Raw genomic sequence first — 15338 nt, 5'->3', positions numbered from 1 at the left:
AAACAAAGCTTTATTCCCGTGCTTACAGTCTGGGTAATGGGAGACTGCGCTGTTCTGCTTCCTATGGTCATATACGGGTTTTTCGCATGAAGCCGTATTGAACAGTATTTCTCGCTTTGTGAACGTGTGCACACAGCGGTCCCCCGGGTTCCAGTTCGTGCGTAATTACGCATCGATGAAAAACCGGAGGTTTAAAAAAAGATAATTAGCTCACCGATAGATTGATGTAAAGGCTGTGGAAATATCCACAAGTTGTGGTCTTTAAAATGCTTTTGGTTTGAAGGCGTTCTGTGCTTCCATTGCGGAGATATGGACGAAAGCATATTCGTGCTTGGTCAAAAAAATGTCATAAAAACGAAAAAGTAAAGGCTGAGAAAGCATCCACAATGTATTTTATACACAAAGCAAGTGTTTTTGTAACTCTAAGAGATTTCGTGAAAGCGCTACAGGCGTGCCAAAATCGTTTTCGAACTTCAAGCTTACTTTACCCCGGTATTTATCGGAGCATTTCCTCAACCAGCAAGGTCTGGAGAGGTTGGAGAGTCTGGTGGATGTGATAATTATACAGTGTTGTGGAAGAAAACAGTCTTTCGTTGAATTCTCAATCAATCGGAATTTCAGTGCGAAACATAAACCCTTTGTCTGATTTAAAGAGATAATATTTTAAAAATCATAAAAAATCAGAAAACACGTTTCTCACTTTGAAATTTTAGACGGGGCGGTATATTACTAGTAGCGACGCTGAGTACATTATGGGGGAATTCCGGTTATGTGAAATACCAGCAGTTTAATAAATAACTCATCTGATTTTGGATCATAAGATTGTAGGTTCGACTTCTACCTGGCTCGTGTAAATTTTATTCAAGCTCCTCAGTAATAGATGTATATTATGTAATGAACCGCACCTGAAAGCAAACGTTCGGTCTGTTTCCTTTGTTTTCCAGCATTAAAATTGCAAATCGTTACAAAAAGCACCTGCTAATGTCCAATAGCGGTTTTTTTTTTCAAATTACATTTTCAGGCTTCAGACACTTTTTAATAAAACAAAAGTGTCCGGAAACTCATTAACTTTCAGGTTTGCTTGAACCTGTATTAAAAAAAAGTTATCTGAAACTTCCGTGATTCCATTATCTGATGTAGCTGTCTCTAAAGTTGGACGTGATGTTAAGCAGATGTGAACTGTGCCTTTTCTCTTTAAAAAAAACAAAGTTATTTTTTTCCTCCTCACTCCAATGCTGGGGACTGTAAGCCTGTGTGAGCTCCACACTGCGTGTCCTGCACTGCTCTATTTTGTCTGCTGCTCACATTATCTATGTGGTGTATAGATAGAACTCAACTGCATGATGTGAATTCCGTGTTCAGGACCAGCACAACCTGAAAAAGTAACAGCTGACCTCGACGTGATTTAAACACGCAGCCTTCTGATCTGGAGTCAGACGCGCTACCGTTGCGCCACGAAGTCACGGCTGTCCGTACCTTTGAATTCCCCATAGGAGACAAATCAGCTTCACAAAAAAAAAATCTCCTATGAAGAGCGCAGCTCTTCCGAAGAGAGTCTCTTCTTCCCAGACCACATTTTATTCTTCCTGCGCAGCTCTTGTGCAGGTGTTGTTCTCAATTACAGATCCAGGAACACTGATTGGTTTTTCTATTTTTTAAATTAAGTACCCCATGGTGCAAGGGTAGCACGTCTGCCTCTAAATCCCCAAGTTCATTTTCAAAGTATATCGGAGTCAACTGATACTGATCAGGTTCTGCTGCTACTGAACCCACAGTCTTCACCTTAAAGTTCAGTTCCCCAAGCCTTTTGACCTTATATGTCCATCCCTTCTCGTCAAAACTCGTATTTTCACAGGGTACCCTACAGAAATCGCAGTATAGAATGAAAAACTCCAGTAGATCTCGGCCGCTGTTGGTGATTTTCCTTTTAAAATAAATGAATCTCTGGAAATTTTATGGAGTGTATCACTTTCACTGAGACCGAGAAGTGTTAAGCTGTACATGCGTCTTTGTGGTTCGGTTGTTAACCAAAAGGGTGGTGGTTTGAGCCCTTCCAGGGACGCTATGAGCCTTTTAATGTACACACCCTCCTCACTTCATTTCTCCACAGCCGGTCTTGTATCGCTAACAAATACAGAGCCCGTAGGAGGCAGTAAGCTCGCATATATGGCTCACTGTTTATATAATGAAGAAGCAGAGGTTAGTTTCTCATCTGCGTGTTACAGAGCCTTACGCAACTCGTAGTGTACCAACAGCTAGGGTTTGATCCCTGCACGTGCTATTAGTTGAAAGGCCACTGTAAATAACGTATAAGAGATTTATAGATAGATACTTTATTGATCCCGTGAGGGAAATTAATAAAGCTTATCCAGCTGGCTTTTATGTTTCACACTAAATTGCGATCTTGAAACCAAAATGAAATTGACATTTGTACTGTATGTTTTTTTTTTAATTACAAAGCAAACAGAGTATTCCCTTAATTCAAAGATCAGATATTGGCCAAAACAAGACAATCAGACGTGGGCAGACTTTGGAACAGGAGCCTCTGCTTCGTCGTTTATTGAGCTTTTGATCAATGTCTGAGTGAAAAAGATTCGCTATTTTAACTCTTTGATTAAAGTACACAAAAAGCACCTTCCTTCGAGCCGGAATCGAACCAGCAACCTAAGGATTCCCTACTGACTCCACTACAGTCCTCTGCTCTACCAACTGAGCTATCGAAGGGATGTCAAGCAATGCTCCCTAGCACATACTGCGCAATGTAGTGAAATGTTCCGGGTGATTTAAATCCCAGTTCGACATCAAGTTTCCAACTCGTTTCCTTAGTCTTGTTTACCTTGAATTTAAGCCACGAACCAGGATTCTACTGTATAAACTTCCGGGGATATTACAAAATGTTTGATGGGGCATCAATCATTCCAGGCGGAAATTGACTCCTTTTTGTTTCTCGAGGGATCATATTAAACATTTCATTAGTATCGAGAGGAGGATCACCATGAAACACAAAACAAACAGTTTCATTCTGTCTTTTTTAGAAAGTAGCGTTTGTGCTACAAAATAATTATATTTTGGTGGAAATATAGAAGTTGTAAATGTTAAAATTTATATTTGAATCGAAATGTGGTTTTGAGTTAAATATTAGCAGGATCATGTAATTAGTTTGTTTGTCATTACTATATATATTGCCATGTTACTAGAATTTGTAACTGAAGTTTACTAGTTGTGTTTTTATGATGATTAGCCATTTGTTGATTACAATATTGTATATAATGTATAATTTGAACTACATATTTTTCTAAAACAAATCATTGGCTTTATTTACTAGTTTATACACCTATAAAATATGTATTTGATGTATAATAGACCTTTAACTATATATGTATATTAGTCCTCTAAATGTATCCGTATAATAGAACTCCAACCATTTATGTATAATAAACATATAATCATAGATGTCTAATTGACGTATAACAATATACGTATATTAGAATTTAATTCTAGACCAGTTACGGAGCACATTTATACGTCTAATGTATGCGTTTAATAGCCGTATATTCTACATCTTTTGTCCACTGGGATGTGCCGATTTTAATTTAACAAAGCTAGATACACATTTTCTAATGCAGCCTTCATTACAAGACAGTTTGTTTCTCGAAAGCGTGTTATGTAAAAAAAGAGAAAAACGAAAATATATAGATGACAATCTTTCAAAGCTGAAGATTTTACTTTTGAAAAATTGACATTTTATGTATGCAGATGCATTCGCTGGTTTTAGAACTTTGCTGTGCTTCCTGAATCATTTTCAGCGTTATAAAGTGGGTGTAGAGGGAGCGATCTCTTTGTAGAGCAGTTGACAGGCTGGAGATGTTCAGACTACTCTCGTTATTTCTCAAATGCTTACATCATTTTTCTTTCACACTAGGACGCGAGTGTGTACATGGGCTTGGTTTTCGTTTCACTGATTCTCATTGAAGATTTGGGAATTAACGACAAAAGATTCAGTTTGGCAGAAGGTTTGGTTCACAACGATCTTGAAGACACGCCCCTGTAGAGCAGCGTGTGATGATTTGTACTATAAAAGACCAAGTGCTCAAAGTGACGTCTGCGTTTACCGTTTAGACTTTTCCATCTCGGGCGCACTTTTAGAAAGCAAAGATAGAGTAGTTGTGTTGAATCACCCCAGGACATTCGTTAGTAGAAGCGTGCTGGGTCTGTAACTCAGAGATCAACTGATCAAAACCATCCTCTGCTATGTACATTTTATGCACGATTGATAAGCACACCATCAGTTTTTATGTAATAAACACAAGTAGTGACACTTTGGTCAGTACACTGTATATTGATTATTAGTAGCCGATGGGCCGATGGCCGTGTCTACAGTAGTGACCAGTTGACCAGTCTGTAGCTCTCAGCAGTGGGACTCAGATCACACAGAAGACCTGTCTGTGTGTGATTCCACACCAGCCCAGGGAATCACCAGCTCTCATATGTCACTCACAGGTGTCTCACAGTCTTATAAATTTACAATTAGATGAATTATTGTAACAGTTATACAGTTAATTATTAATTAATAATCAGACTACCTATGGAACTGAGAGCAGGCTGGAAATAAAACCAGGATACACATTTTAACCTCCAGGATCAGGTTCCTGATCCTCCTGGCTTCTGTACTTTGATGATTCGTTTAAAACATTTAAAAGCACTTATTACAGGGACTTGTGCTCGTTCTCTACTGCTCCACACGGGTACGCCTTGTAACACATAAATCTGCGAAGTAAACTATTTTTTTTTCTGTTTAATGAATTTCATTCCTTGGTTTGTCGCTCTCCTTTTACAACCGTTATGATTTGCTTCTCTTCACAGCCTGGTGTGTTCTTTTTTGGGGGGGATGTTATATCTGTAAGAAAAGAACCCCGGGCTCCGGACAGGAGTCTCCTCCAGCGGAGACTCGCTCTGCTCTGTTAGAAAGAGCGCTGTGATGTCACAGACACCAGCCTGAGCACCTGGATCAGAGAGCAAGACCGCGGGAGGCGCAGGGCGCGCACGGAGGAGAGTTATTGATCACTTATCTATCGAAAACCAATTAATTCAATTGAAAAACCGTAGAATAAACAATTAACTTCACCGATTGGTGAGTACTGGTTCTTTTTCTGTTTTTGATCCTGTTTTAAATATCTAGAAAACAGTCAATAAAGACTGTATCAATCAATTACCACAGTGCGTTTAGTGTAAAAAATGTTCAAACCGAAATTAAACAATGATTATTCTTATTATTATTTAGGTAACTGTATCCTAGAGCTAAAAAATATATTCCAAGTTGATAAATGTATGTAAGTAACAGTTTACATGTATTTTTCCCGTGTTTATAAATCATAAGTATGGTAACCACGGGGACAGGCGCCATGTCACTGTGCGCGTCTAGGTGTATCGCGTTCATCACAAAGAGCGATGTGACGTCATGGGTAGCAACAAATACTAATACTACTGTATTCATATTAATATTAATGAGAGTACAACTGGTTGTTTTAATGCTAGTGTTCATGTGAGTATTAATGATGATAGCACTACTGATAGTTTTAGTTTTAATGTTCATATTCATGTAAATATTATTTATAATTATAGTGTTACTGTTAGAGAATTAACAGTAGTAGTATTAGTTTTAATACTAGTTATTCTAGCATTACTGTTATTCTCTTTGGGGGAATTAAAAGGACTTGTCATGAGTGACCTCGTGGTGTAACGGTAGCACTTTTGACTACAGATCAGAAGGTTGCGTGTTCAAATCACATTGAGGTCAGCTGGTGTTTACAGGTGCCTGAAAATTTGAAAATTACACCACATAGGTAATCTGAATGAAATAACAATGCAGTATAGAACACCCAGATAGGAGCTTATGCAGCAGATCATCTTGAACATGACAAGAGAAAAGGCACACTGCACATCTGTGAAACATCATGTCTGGCGTTAGAGACAGTGACAACAGAGAATGGGAGTTTCAGACTGCTTCTTTGTTACAGGTTCAAGCAAACCTGAAAGTTAGGGAGTGTTTGGTCACCTTTGTATGACAAAGTGTCTGAAGCCTGTAATTATAATTTGCCCTTTTTTAATTGTGGTTGAAATCCACTCCCATGTACCAAGACCTTACAGTATATTCATGTTTACTTAAATGACTAACTATTGGACTATTGGACATTAGTTGGTGTTTGTTTTTTTTTTTGTAACGATTTGCTATTTCATGCAGGAAAGAAAGGAACCCAGACCCAACGTTTGCTTTCAGGTGGGGTTAATTTACATAACGGACATCTATTTCTGAGGAGCCTGATTTACAGTGCCTTGCGAAAGTATTCGGCCCCCTTGAACTTTTCAACCTTTTGCCACATTTCAGGCTTCAAACATAAAGATATATTTTTTTTATTTTATGTGAAGAATCACCAACAAGTGGGACACAATTGTGAAGTGGAACGAAATCTATTGGATTTTTGAAACTTTTTTAACTCATAAAAAAATGAAAAGTGGGGCGTGCAAAATTATTCGGCCCCTTTACTTTCAGTGCAGCAAACTCACTCCAGAAGTTCAGGGAGGATCTCTGAATGATCCAATGTTGTCCTAAATGACTGATGGTGATAAATAGAATCCACCTGTGTGTAATCAAGTCTCTGTATAAATGCACCTGCTCTGTGATAGTCTCAAGGTTCTGTTGAAAGTGCAGAGAGCATCATGAAGACCAAGGAACACACCAGGCAGGTCCGTAATACTGTTGTGGAGAAGTTTAAAGCCAGATTTGGATACAAAAAGATTTCCCAAGCTTCAAACATCCCAAGGAGCACTGTGCAAGCGATCATCTTGAAATGGAAGGAGTATCAGACCACTGCAAATCTACCAAGACCTGGCCGTCCCTCTAAACTTTCAGCTCAGACAAGGAGAAGACTGATCAGAGATGCAGCCAAGAGGCCCATGATCACTCTGGATGAACTGCAGAGAACTACAGCTGAGGTGGGAGAGTCTGTCCATAGGACAACAATCAGTCTTACACTGCACAAATCTGGCCTTTATGGAAGAGTGGCAAGAAGAAAGCCATTTCTCAAAGATATCCATAAAAAGTCTCGTCTAAAGTTTGCCACAAGCCACCTGGGAGACACCCCAAACATGTGGAAGAAGGTGCTCTGGTCAGATGAAACCAAAATCGAACTTTTTGGCCACAATGCAAAACGATATGTTTGGCGTAAAAGCAACACAGCTCATCACCCTCAACACACCATCCCCACTGTCAAACATGGTGGTGGCAGCATCATGGTTTGGGCCTGCTTTTCTTCAGCAGGGACAGGGAAGATGGTTAAAATTGAGGGGAAGATGGATGCAGCCAAATACAGGACCATTCTGGATGAAAACCTGTTGGAGTCTGCAAAAGACCTGAAACTGGGACGGAGATTTATCTTCCAACAAGACAATGATCCCAAACATACAGCAAAATCTACAAAGGATGGTTCACAAATAAACGTATCCAGGTGTTTGAATGGCCAAGTCAAAGTCCAGACCTGAATCCAATCGAGAATCTGTGGAAAGAGCTGAAAACTGCTGTTCACAAACGCTCTCCATCCAACCTCACTGAGCTCGAGCTGTTTTGCAAGGAAGAATGGGCAAGAATTTCAGTCTCTCGATGTGCAAAACTGATAGAGACATACCCCAAGCGACTTGCAGCTGTAATCGCAGCAAAAGGTGGCTCTACAAAGTATTAACGCAAGGGGGCCGAATAATTTTGCACGCCCCACTTTTCATTTTTTTATTAGTTAAAAAAGTTTCAAAAATCCAATAGATTTCGTTCCACTTCACAATTGTGTCCCACTTGTTGGTGATTCTTCACATAAAATAAAAAATGTATATCTTTATGTTTGAAGCCTGAAATGTGGCAAAAGGTTGAAAAGTTCAAGGGGGCCGAATACTTTCGCAAGGCACTGTAAATCACACAACCCCGATAGAAGTCGAATCGACAATCTTATAAACCGAAATCAGATGCGTTATCCATTAAACAACTAACCCGTCACGTAAATGAATTGCACCATGGTGAGTTCAGCGCCGCTACTAGTAATACCCCACCCCCATCTTAAATTTCTAAGTGAGAAATGTGTTTTCTACATTTTTATCAGTTTTAAAAAATCATCACTTTTTGATTGATTTAGAATTCCAAGAAAAAAGCGTTTTGTTCCACAACGGCGTGAAATGATCACGTCTTTCACTCTACTTCTCTCTTGTAGTAAAGGAGATCTTGCTAGGTGAGCATTTGCTCCGGTAAATTAGGTCACTTTTCATGTTAACTCACTTCTTCTAAACACAACATTTCCTGGTGCATGTTTTCTCCATGAAAAAAGACATTTTCCCTTACATGATTTCTCGTTTTGTTTCATCAAAGAGTACAGAAAAAAGAAAGAAAGGAAAAGTGTCGTAAATGAACTCTGTCGCCCTTGGGAGATGTCAAGCGCATTGGACATGAAAAGTGCTCAATAAAAGCCATTTCTCTTCATTTCTCTTACGGTCAGGGCTCCTGTTCCGTGTAAAGGAGGCAGCTTGCTCAGCCGGCAGACTCAGGGCTTCGGGAACGCAGATGGCTCAAAGCGGTGTGTCCAAGCGGCTATAAAAGAGGAGAATTCTGCCGGCACCATAGCTGAGTCGGTTTAAGTACCTGTCTCATTAACTGGAGATCCTGGCTCCACATCCGAGCTGTGCCTTTCTTCCTGTCTTTTTGTGCAGAAACTACCATCTTGGACAACCGCATAGGGCTTGATTTAGTTTAAAGCATGAATGCATTTCCTTTCTGCAACAACTTGTTTTTCAAGAAATTCATACAGCTTGTGAAAAATGAAATGTAATTCTTGGCTATCAGAGCAGAAGGAATATTGCCGACTGGCAAGAAAATGCAAGCAATGTTTATTTTTTGACCGGGAAGGTGCGAATGGAGAAAAGCCTTTCGCATCAGTCTCTGTGGCGCAATCAGCGAGCGCGTTCGACTGTTAACTGAAAGATTGGTGTTTCAAGCCCACCCAGGGACGATCTTCTTCTTATTATTGTCAATGTAAACACTGCCTCCGCTAAAGCCGAAACCTTAACCTTCTTTATATTTTCCGAAAATGCAAGTCTTTTGCCCGTGTCCAACAACAACACTTGAGACCGGGGAAGTCCAATAGTGATCAACACCGCAACTCCCCAGACAACCATATTCACCCATGGAAAAGTATCTTTGAAGGGCTGGCGGGAGATATCATTTACAGATGCAGCCATTCAAAATGCACGGGCGATACCGCATTATTTTGTGGTGCCCTTTACGCAGTCTACCGCGAGTTACCGGTAAATACCGCGAGTTACCGTAAATTCCCCTATAATACCGCAAGCAAAATAATAGTATCCGGAATTTCCGCAAGGTGGAGCTAATAAAGCTCAACCTCTCATGTTTGAGCTGTAGCCATTAAAGTCTTTAACGAAGTTATTACTAATAGTATTAATAATGAATGACCTTGGACAAGCTGTAAACTCAAAGTATTACCCTGGTCCTTATTATTGTTTTCATTGACCGTGTTTGTAAAAGTAACATTTCGCAATCACGCATTTGTTTCCAATCCAAAGTACAGTAATTTTTGAGAATCGATTCACCATGCCTTTCACATGCTCATAAAAGAGATTGATTTAGGAACATGAACATATTACCGTATGCTAACTGTACTGTATACAGTATGTATATGTATATTTAATGTCTTAAATGTGCCCGTTTAAGTATTGAATATTTATATGGAATTTTACCACTGAAGGGAAATCTTAGTAGCTGAGCATAAAAATAATAGGAGCATACTGTAACGGGTGTGAAGGGCATAAACGATATTAATTTTGGAACACAAACATACAGTATATGGATGGTCTTGGTACTTTAAAGAAAAAATACACACCAGTATTCCATTTCTCCCTAAACATTTTAAGCATCGAAGTCTTTAACGAGATACCGGAGTCAACAAGCATACTTTTAGAATTTGATTAAAAGGGAATATAATATGGAATCGCGTATCTAAAGAAATTAATAACGATATAATTATATTCATGTACCGCAACACAAGAATAGTACACGCTGTACATTGTTGATAATGTTTCTGTAGTGCTTTTTCAGCACCCTGCATGTGACCTTGCTGGTGGCGCAGGGGGCTAGGTTCCTAACTCCCATGTCACATGGTCTGTGATCGAATCCCATTGGAACTATGACTGTTTCTTTTAACAAAGATTTCTTTGAAAAAATGAAACGTTTCCCTTGGTCAGAGATTAAATAAAAACTTACTCGCACCAAACAAATTTATATTTCTAAATATCACAACATGATCGAATTTAAGTCTTTTTAATAACAATGAATAGCCACCTATGCGTTACAAAATAAACATTTATATTGATTTGAATTGTGTTTTGATTTAAATCGTAAACGCGTGTTTAAATATATCTGTTTAAAGGCGATATATAAAAGCGCTGATTCTTATGGAATATGTTCCGCCGGGGATTCAAAAAAAATATTTTTTTTAATCGCGTATCTAATGAAAATAGCAGTATAACTTTGTTCATGCACAAACAGTGGCATGTTACATTATTAATTTGGGTGTCTCCTCTTGCCAGAAAGCTCTAAATTGCATTTTGAGTGCGGTTTTTGACTTTTTCTAAATTGCAACCCATAAATAAAGCTGATACAGTTTAGACTTACTATATTTTAAACTGTATTACAGCAGCACATTGGACAATTTAAAAGTGGAATCGCAAAGCAAAGTAAATACCCAACACTGATTGTACCCATCTGTCATGCTAATAAAACACCTTGAATTGAATTGAATTGAGGGAGAGGGGGGGGAGGGCGAGCGAGATCACCAGGACGTAAGGCAAATAAGATACACTCCACAGACATTCACAACAGCGATATATCATAAAACGTTTGCACATGTAGTTAAGTTATTACTTGGTTTTCAAAGTGCAATGAAATACAATATTGTTGTTGTTGCTGTTCTTGTTGTTTTTATCCCGTAAAGCGTTTTGAGAAGCCACCTTTAAAGGTGAAATTTACTATAAAAGCGCTGATTCTTACAGAATGTGTTCCGCCGGGGATTCAAAATTTTTTTCAGCTAACAAGGCTCGCCAGCTATTGTGAATTGAAACCTGTTTTTCTAGCTTTTAAAGTCGTGCGATGTGTAAGCCACAATTCAAATAGAGAAAAAAGAGCTGACTGACAAGATTTAAGATGTGGCTGTCAATGTTGGATTAAAAAAAACACATTGCCCGACGTTTGTTGCATTGCTTGAAAAATAACTTTATTTCGAGAGACTGGATAAGTAATTCAAGTGTTTTTTTTAACTTCCTGTAAAAACAACTAATAATTTAACTATATGTGCAAACGTTTTATGATAAGTCGCCGTTGTGAATGTCTGTGGACATGTGCTGGCTGGACAGGAGGCTCTACTGTACACAGAGATGGGCGGGTGGAGGGGACAAGCCTCTTAGTGAGCCGAAAATCTCATCAAGAATCAGTTTCAGCAACAGGGCTGGGCGCATTGTTCCATTCTCCGACCACTCTCGGTGTAAACAAGTCCCTCCTGGTCTCTGCTTGAAATGCACTTTCCTGCGTTTGCTTTGGTGTAACTGGCTTCCCCTGCATGGGCGAATTTGAAGAAGATCCTTAGTAAGTCATTGAAGAAAACCGAGAAGAGGTCGGAGTGGCCTCTGTCGTTCATCAACCATCCAGGCAGGCAGTACTCCTCCTATTCTGCCAGGACCCGGAATCGAACCGGGGTTGTTGCGGCCACAACACAAAATACTGACCACTATACGATCACAGCGAGTTACTGAGACAGACGCAGAGGGGTTGGGAAGGATGTACTCTCTTCGTGTGACACTAGTCGGAAAAGTCCTGACGTTTTATTTCAACTGAGCCCTAGTATACATCGACCCTTCGACACTCTGAGTGCCAACTCTCTTGTGTGTTTTCTCCACCAAGCAGCTGGAGCGCAATGGCCGAGCCTCACCCTGGGTGAACCTCCTTCTTGATCAAGGTATCTCCCGTGCCAGGTAAGTATGAGTTGTACAAGCCCCTGCAAGCGGCTCGCACCCAAAGCACAAAGCGCGCAGCCTAGGCCAGCACCTTGTCCCGCACGCCGCCGCCTCCGGCTCTTACCCGCTCTCCAGAACCTGCTGCCTTCTGTGCTGTTCTCTCGGCACCGCTGCAGCGCACACAACTCCTGCAGCGCGGGGAGAAAGTTTCCACGCTCCGCCGCAGGGAAGGCTCGCTCCGTGCTCACACGTCCTTTCAATGCCAGTTCAACAAGTGCTCCGCATTAGCAGCGTCGGGGCTCCGGCGTGTCGCACCTCACCTCACCTCACCTCACCTCGCACAGCCCCCTCCTTGAATGTCTGGCGCTGGGCATGCCCCGCTCTCCTCCACCTTATCTTATTGCGTGTGACCACCGACAATGGCCACAATGCCGGGGAATGGCACCTGTCAAGTGTTAATTGGGGCACAGGAACAGCCCGTCTCGTCTCGGGGGCCGGCTTCAAAGACAATACAGCAAACACAGTGGGGCGGGGGAAGAAGAGGACACGACACATGCAGGTACATTCAGCTCCGGTGGGAACGAGTCATTTGTCGGTCTTTTCAAGTGCTGGGAGCCGAGTAATCCTTCGCTTGTATCGTTTCTCCCCGGTGACTAGATCTCACCCTGCGACTCTTGACTCGGCTCACCCACGGCAGCCCAGCAGGTGTGAGCCTAGCCGGCACCCGGATGGGAGATTCCCCCCGGAAAAGCTCAGGTTGCTGCTGCTTCTGCAAGAGGTGTGACTGGGACCAGTAGGGAGCTCACTGTGGCTTTCTTATGCCCCAGCATCCTGATGGCGACACTCTGCTGCACAAACAGGCGCCGTCCTTCGGGGAAAGCATAAAACTGAGGTCCCGACCCTCCATGGCCATTAAGAAATCCCAGGGCGTCTCTCAAAAAGAGACGCCGGGGGTGTCACTCTGGTGTTAGTGTTCCCCTTTACCAATCAGTCGGAGTCTCCTCCTAATCCCCGTCTCATATGTAACAATCAATGACAAGGCCCCCTGTCCCGCGATATTGTACTTGTCTCCTGGCAGCTTGCTGGTGCCGTGGGATTTAGTACTCGCGCAAGAGACCGGGGGCAGAGCGCGAACGCGGTCCCCCGCCCCCCACAAAGTGTGCACTCCAGGTTCCCTCTCGGGGCTCTGCAACACAGCGGAAAGGCAGCGAGAAGGAGCCTCTTGCTCTGACGACGTGTTGGACTGGTGCGCTTTATGTGCTGAAATAAACACGCGACAGCCCAGAAATGTTTTCAGAGTGCTGGGCACTGGAGGTTTTTGTCTTGTGAAGACTTGCCTTGTGCTCCTCCATGCAGTTTGTTTGTTCTCCTCCAGTGCGGGACAAGCCAACACAAGGGAGCACATTCGCCAACATCCAGGTACGCAATGCGATTTGGAAAGAAGCTCCTTTCCAAAGAGTTGCACACGAACGATCCTTCAGTCCTGCTCAGGGGGCACGGAGCTCCAGCCACGCACAGCTTCAAGTAGCGAGTCAGGCACCTCTGCTTTCACTTGTGGCCTCGCCACCCTGAACGCGCCTGATTTGGTCTGGTTTTTGAAGCTAAGCAGGGTTGGGCCTGAATAGTACTTGGATGGGAGACTTCCTGGGAATAGCTTCTGCTCTCTCGGCCAGCAGGGGTCGCCGTTGGTGCCGTAGGATTTGGGAAGAAAACCTGGAGGATGGAAAGGTGATCTATAGCCTCATCTCTAGAGATGTTTTGTTGCTATGGCATGTGTGTGACCCATATAAAAAAAAAACCCGTTTGTAAAACGAATATCGAAGCTGCCTCTAAATCTGCAAATAAAGATGAGTCGATAAACCACTTGTTTTTCGTATAACTATACATATATTCATTTATTACTGATTTCATTCATTGAGCACGGATACAATAGAGGTTCAGCCATTCACTGTTTGACATATCTGCACTGGTACAGAACCTAGCAATCAGAAAACGGGTGAAACTGTCTTGAGAATTAGCATACAGTACCGAGGCCCCCATGACCAAATAAAGGCTAACCTCGATAATCAGCCTAAATAATGCAGACTACAGCAAAACGACTGACTTTGAAAAGGGAATGAATGTCCGGAAGGAGTAGTGTAACCAGCTTGAAATGCTTCTCCGGACCTCTAACTAAAAGAAACCAGGAACCAGCAGTGGCATCGACTCCTTTCGAACTGGGATCCTATCGCAGCTCGTGGTGTCGTAACTCTTCCGTATCTGATATTGGACCAAGCACATCAGGGGAGAGCCCTAACGCAGTCCCCCACTACCAGAAATTATGCAGTCGAGATTCCCACATTTGGGGAATTCGCAGGGGTCAGCACAGCCGGAGTGCAATGGCCGAGACTCGCCCTGGGTGAACCTCCTTTTTGATCAAGGTATCTCCCCTGCCAGGTAAGTATGTGTTGTACAAGCCCCTGCAAGCGGCCCACACCCTCAGCACTAATCGCGCAGCCTAGGCTATCTCCTCGCCTGGCTGGCTCCGTGAGATTTAGTACTCGCGCAAGAGACCGGGGGCAGAGCGCGAAGGCAGCCCCCCGCCCCTTCAAAGTGTGCACTCAAGGTTCCCTCTCGGGGCTCTGCAACATAGCGTTCCGGCGCTTCCTCCTCGCCGGCCGCCGGGGCAGCGGAACGGCAGCAAGAAGGAGCCTCTTGCTCTGACGCCGCAAGGCCACAAGAGGGCGGAGGCGCTGCGCGTCTGGCCGACTTGTTCGACTGGTGCGGTTTCTGTGCTGAAATTAAATGCGCCAGCCAAGAAATGTTTTCAGAGTGCTGTGCACTAGAGGTTTTTGTCTTGTGAAGACTTGCCTTGTGCTCCTCCAGTGCGGGACAAGCCAACACAAGGGAGCACGTTCGCGAACATCCAGGCACGCATTGATTTCGAAAGCAGCTCCTTTCCAAAGAATTGCAAATAAACGATCCTCCAGTCCCGCTCAGGGGACACGGAGCCCGCGCCACACAATGCAACGGGAGTATAAATGATGTCTCCCGCCAGCCATTCGACGATCATTTTTCATGGGTGAATATGGTTTTCTGGGGGGTTGCAATGTTCGTCATTATTGGACATTCCTGGTGATTCTGACACGTGTTAAACACTCGCATTTCCTGCAATTATAAAAAGGGTTAAGTTTCGGTTTCGCTGACAAATCAAATCGACTTTCACGGAGAGAAGAAAGGAAACACAATGTTTCGGCTGTGGAGCTTAGTACCGATAACACTGCTGATATTGATGCAGTAGA

At 42.5% G+C, this 15338-nt stretch overlaps 4 non-coding genes across 4 annotated transcripts; 1 reads left to right on the top strand and 3 right to left on the bottom strand.

Moving 5' to 3' along the window:
• Positions 1–1390: 1390 nt before the first annotated feature.
• trnaw-cca (transfer RNA tryptophan (anticodon CCA)) lies at positions 1391–1462 on the bottom strand. Its single transcript has one exon. It is a non-coding gene; the product is annotated as a tRNA-Trp (tRNA).
• A 1174-nt stretch (positions 1463–2636) lies between these two features.
• Positions 2637–2724, bottom strand: trnay-gua (transfer RNA tyrosine (anticodon GUA)). The gene is given in 2 exon segments: positions 2637–2672; positions 2688–2724. It is a non-coding gene; the product is annotated as a tRNA-Tyr (tRNA).
• A 3001-nt stretch (positions 2725–5725) lies between these two features.
• On the top strand, positions 5726–5797 carry trnac-aca (transfer RNA cysteine (anticodon ACA)). The gene has a single exon. It is a non-coding gene; the product is annotated as a tRNA-Cys (tRNA).
• Positions 5798–14337: 8540 nt separating this feature from the next.
• Positions 14338–14501, bottom strand: LOC138243518 (U1 spliceosomal RNA). Its single transcript, XR_011192173.1, has one exon. It is a non-coding gene; the product is annotated as a U1 spliceosomal RNA (small nuclear RNA).
• Between the last annotated feature and the right edge of the window lie 837 nt (positions 14502–15338).

This window comes from Lepisosteus oculatus, chromosome 14, assembly GCF_040954835.1.
Source record: "Lepisosteus oculatus isolate fLepOcu1 chromosome 14, fLepOcu1.hap2, whole genome shotgun sequence".
NCBI classification, from domain to species: domain Eukaryota; kingdom Metazoa; phylum Chordata; class Actinopteri; order Semionotiformes; family Lepisosteidae; genus Lepisosteus; species Lepisosteus oculatus.
The sequence above is the reverse complement of the archived record's forward strand: the minus strand, read 5'-3'. Positions and strand labels throughout refer to the sequence as shown.